The sequence below is a fragment of the Rattus norvegicus genome, chromosome 8, assembly GCF_021556685.1.
Source record: "Rattus norvegicus strain SHRSP/BbbUtx chromosome 8, alternate assembly SHRSP_T2T, whole genome shotgun sequence".
Lineage (NCBI taxonomy): Eukaryota > Metazoa > Chordata > Mammalia > Rodentia > Muridae > Rattus > Rattus norvegicus.
In genome coordinates this window covers 120,571,070-120,576,267 of record NC_141541.1, presented here as the reverse complement: position 1 = coordinate 120,576,267, position 5,198 = coordinate 120,571,070, and the positions used below count along the sequence as shown (strand labels likewise).

The following is a 5,198-nucleotide window of genomic DNA, read 5'->3' as shown; positions in this document are numbered from 1 at the left end:
GTGACCTGGTTTTCAGCAGGCCTCCTGGGAGGCAGGCAGTGCTCTTTCTTATTAGGGGGTCTCCTGTGTCCCTGGTTAGAACAGTTCTCCTGTGTACCTGGTTAGGGCAGTCCTACTGTGTCCCTAGCTAGGGTAGACCTCCTGGGAGACAGGCAGACTATGGGGTGTGGAAGAAGGGCAGGCATACCTGTCTGCCCTGGGTGAAGGTGTAAACTGAAGGAAGATGGGCCTTGGGCAGTGGTCCTGTTTCCACTGGATTCCATGGGGGTCCTAGCTGAGGCATGCATTGGTCCCAGGGTCTCATCCTTGTCCCTGATTACTGCAGGCCTCCTGTAAGACAGGCAGTCTGTGTGGTGTGGGAGATGGGCAGGCACATCTATCCACTCCAGGTGACTTTACGCTTGTGTTCCCAAGCAGCCATAAACTTAAGAGTACAGATTCATGTCCGTCCTCCTAATACTGAAGGTGTGATGGCGGAGTGTCACTCTGGAGGTTGCTTCCCGTGGCCTCTCATGGAGTGGAGAGACAACGGAGGGGAGGTCTTTCCAGCTGTATCAAAATCCCATTCACAGGGTGGAGATAGACTGTTCAATATGAACTTATCCCTTCTCATTAGAGACAGCTCCTTCCAGAAAGTCATCTGTTGCCTTCAAAACTCTCTGACAGACCAAGAGGGAAGGACCAGTGTTATCCTATCAGATGCATTTTTATTTTGTGGAATGAGATTTGGAAAAATATTACTTGTGATGGTGTTCTCCATCTTGGTTTCCAGCTATCTACCAAGTTGTGATCATAACTGTTGTAGGTATATGTGGGATGCTTCTTTGGTGATAGGCATATTGATAATGACACCTTTGGGGGTGTATGCCATATCAGTCATAGGGCATTCACACATAAAACAGAGTTCCTATTTCAGATGCACATTTTGAATTGGATACTTTGTGGGTGGAGGATGTAAGCACAATCCTGTGTTCACTGATGGTTTCTGCCACCATACTCATTCCCCATACATGCTTCAGAGTGAGATATTGGTGCCAGCATAATCATCAGAGAGTCTTCCCTGGCAACTGATGGAAACAGATGCAAAATCTGACATCCAAACATTAAGCATAGTTCAGGGAATCCTGCAGAGGGAAGGGGAAGAATTATAAGAAACAAAGGGGTTAAAACACCACAAGAAAATCTACAGAATCATCTAACCTGGACTCCTAGAGACTCACAGAGACTGAGCAGTCAACCAGGGAACCTGGATGGGACTGACAGACCCTGTTCAAAGACATTACAGTTGTATAGCTTGATCTTCTGCTGGGACTCCTAACAGTGGGAGCAGGGGCCATCTCTGAATCTGTTGCCTGCTTTTAGCACCCTTTCCTCCTATTGGATTACTTCTTCCCACTATAATAGGAGAGGAGGTGCTCAGTCTCACTGCAACTAGAGATGCCATGGCTGGTTGATATCTGTGGAGACATGCACCTTTCTGAAGAGGACTGGAGGAGGGATTGATGGTGGTGGGGGAGTACCTTAGGGGGGAAAGGGCTGAAATGAGAAGGAGGAGGGAAAACTGTGGCTTGGATGTAAAAACAAGTAAATATATTAATTTAAAATGACTTTAAAAAAGAGTTGCTATGGCTATGGTGTATTTTCACAGCAATAAAGCCCTAACTAAGACACATCCCCAAGTCACCCCTATTCCATCTAGACTCTAGGCTGTCCAGAAGTACTAGGGCCAGGTTCATTTACATACAGATGTCACTACCAAGGAGTCCTAGTTCTACCTACACCCCTTGCCAACAGCCTCACTGGAGGCCAACTTTGAGCCTAAGGTTATGCAAGCTGTGGAGGTGACTTCCTAAGGAAGAAGCCAGGCAAACCTCAGGAAGGTGAACCTTTGGTGATTTAAGCTTAGAATTTCTTGATACTGGGAAACTGAAGCTTAGGAAGGAGCACATTCCTTTAACCTTGGGGGCTGGTTATTTTTCTAAACAGGCACAGAGAGAGGAGAAGGAAAGAAGAGCCCTGTAAAATGTGCCCCTTATTCAGGACCCTGCTCTCTCTTACCCAGGGTTGGTACTTGTGCAGATACTCCTCTGAGCCTGACTACTCAGGAACATCCTCTGTCAACCATATAAGACATAATGAGGGCTGTGTTAACATTTCTCATCAACAATATCATTTCTGTCTCTGGCCTTTCTCTTCTGCATTAGGAATATGTCGGTTTTGTGACACTGCAGTAGTGGTTTCAGCTGTTAAAATTCTGTTATGAAATCTAACGAGAACAAAGCACCACTCCCTTATGTGTACTGTTTTGGGATAAAGAAAGAATGTATACTTTATTGTTATATTTTCTTTTCCAGTTATAAAAATAACCAGGAGAAGAAAAAACAGGCACACTGACTTTCAACTGTTTCTAAGGATGAGTTCTGAAAAAAATGCCCTGTGACTTTCTTTTGTCGTTAAATACTGTGTGTGAATTGTGTGCTGTAGCAAAGAAGAAGAGTCTAGGTTTGCTCAAACACAAGAAACATATTTTCTCACAGTTCTGTGGGGGTGCAAGTCAGGGTTTGAGGGCTCTGAGGGGCTAGTTTGCTCTGAAACATCCCGTTGTTTGCTGATGTTTGAAGGCATGGTTTTTCTGTCCCAATATCTCCCTCTCTTCATAAGACAGACTCTCTGCATCTCCATCTTCATGGGGTTATTTTCTTACACAGTTGATAGTTGCTTTATGTTTCACTATGACCTCATAGCAACTGATTATGAAGTAACCTGACTTTCAGGTATGGGGATTGGGGTTTCAACATATTTGGGGGTGGAAACTTTTCAACCCATAGTAGCCGTCACTGTCTTTTACAAAAACATCATTGTTTCTTGACACAAAAGGCACCTTCACCCTATTACTATCAATATAATAATCAATTCTAGAAGCCCAAAATATTGTCTTAAAATTTAATTAATTGAGACATAGGTGAACCCAGGAAACTTGGCATTCTTGGGCAAAATTGCTCTCATGTCAATGTGAGAAACTCAGAAAACAAGATACCTGCTTCAAATTCAGACAGGATAACTATGGGATATACATTCTACTCTAAGGGGAGACATCAGAGTATGCAACTCAGGGATAACAAATTCTGTCAGCATTTATGGAATGCTTTCTCCCTGAAATTTGGCTTCGGTGGCTACTCCCATTTGCCCTGGGTCAGTGGTGTTGTGATCTGAGTCCTTTGCAGTGTTTTAGAGGTGGTTGTCAGGCTACACCTCAGCCTTACTTCCAAAGCTCGCTGCCCAACTGTGCTGCATAGCTTCCGTGTCATCCCGTGCCATTTGCTCTTTGTTCAACACCCCTTCTTCAGAGCATCTCTCTCCTCCCAGGTTGTTCTGTGAGTAAATGTGGTACCTGGCCAGTTTGCACATTAATTTCTTGGAAGCCAATACAAATTAACCCACCGATCCACTGCTCACAATCTCAAGTTTCCAACAAAACTTGCCAAATATAACTTGGGCACTGTCACATCAAACAGCTCCAGCCACAACAATAGACCAAAATCTACTTTAATTTCTCAGAGCCGTTGACGTGGAGAACTGCAGTTGGGTAGTTAAGGCAACAGGCGTGCGTTGTTTCCTAGTTCTGGAGACTCAAAGCCTGAGATTAAGATGTCAGCTGGGCTCTTTCCTGCCAGAGGCTGGACGAGTTTGCTTCATGTTCCACTGTCAGTTTGCCGTGACAGAGCTCTGGCGAACTTCAGCTTGCCTCTCTCCTAAGTATAACCTCATTTCAACTAATTATATCTTTAATTACCCTGTTTCCAAATAAGGTCATATTCTTTAGTAATGGAGTTAGGAAATAATGTAATTATTGTTATTGTTGCTGTTGTTGCTGCTATTATTATTATTATTAATACAGGGTGCAAAGGACATGATTTGGTATCTTCATAGAAAAGAATTCATGTGATTTTTAGCATCTTCTATTCTCCAGCTTTTCATCTGTCTGTGGAGAGGGGGAACGGGTGTAGTGACCTTGAGTGACCTCTAAAAATGCAGTTTTAAATCTGTTAGCTGCAACAGCAACTTACTTTCTTCTTTTGAAGGACGGCAGAAGTGGATCAGCCTCTACTTTCCTGCAACCTCACAGAACTGATAGCAAAGGAAAACAGCAAACTAAAAACAGTTGAGTGTGACAAGTGTGTGGGAGGAGATGGGAGCTGTAAAATCCAGGAAGCTGGAGAGAGGCAGATGGGAAAGTGATTGGACAGACCTGCAAAAGCTGGAGGCTAAGTCAACAATGAAATGCTAGAAGCAGGCAGCCTGAAAACATGGGCTTATACCATATGCACCACACACATTAGGCATCAGGGGCACTAAGAGCATCTAAAATAAGGGAGTAGGGTAACTTGTAATAGCTCAGTTAGTGATCTGTCTTGCAAGTGTGGAGACCTGAACCGAATCCCTAGAATCCACCATCAATAAGCTTGGCATGGTGTTGGTTCATGATCTAGCACTGGGCATGTGGGGACATCAGGATCTCTGGGGCTCAGTGACAAGCCATCTTAACCAATCTTGATGCCTGGTGGATTCAGTTCAATAGGTAGAACCCAAGGACTCACATTGTAGAAGGAGAAAATTGACTATGTTGGCTTGTACTCTGCACTGTACAATGCGTTCTCTCTCTCTGTCTCTGTCTGTCTCTGTCTGTCTCTGTCTCTGTCTCTGTCTCTCTCTCTCTCTCTCTCTCTCTCTCTCACACACACACACACATGCTCACATTGAAATAGCTAGTTAAAAACTGGAAAATCTTTTCCTCAAAATGTATTTCTGCTCTGTCTTTTTAAGGAAGCTACCAGATTGTATCTTCTTATCAAAATGATGGAGTAAGTAAAACTGGAGAAAACGTGGAGTCCAAGAAGAGGGATTCAAAAAAAAGAAAGACTTGTTGGAATTCTGGACAGTGGACAGCAGGCCTAGGGATATATGGGACTCCTGGATGTCCCACGTGCAACGTGGTGTGTAGTTGTTCTTAGGAATATTTCACTTGCATCGGCTCATCTCTAGATGCTCAACCCTTAACATTAGCCTTTTGGTTCTGAGTGTGTATCTCTGTGATATTCAGACAAATAACTAGAAGGGAGATCTACACAGTGTTTTGACATCTAGGTGCTCATTTCTGTGGTACTGCTTAAGAAAAACAAGGTAGACCCACAGTTAGC

General features: G+C 43.8%; 1 pseudogene; it reads left to right on the top strand.

The window, feature by feature from the left end:
- Positions 1–362: 362 nt before the first annotated feature.
- On the top strand, positions 363–1,100 carry Skint1-ps1 (selection and upkeep of intraepithelial T cells 1, pseudogene 1; annotated as a pseudogene).
- Positions 1,101–5,198: the final 4,098 nt, after the last annotated feature.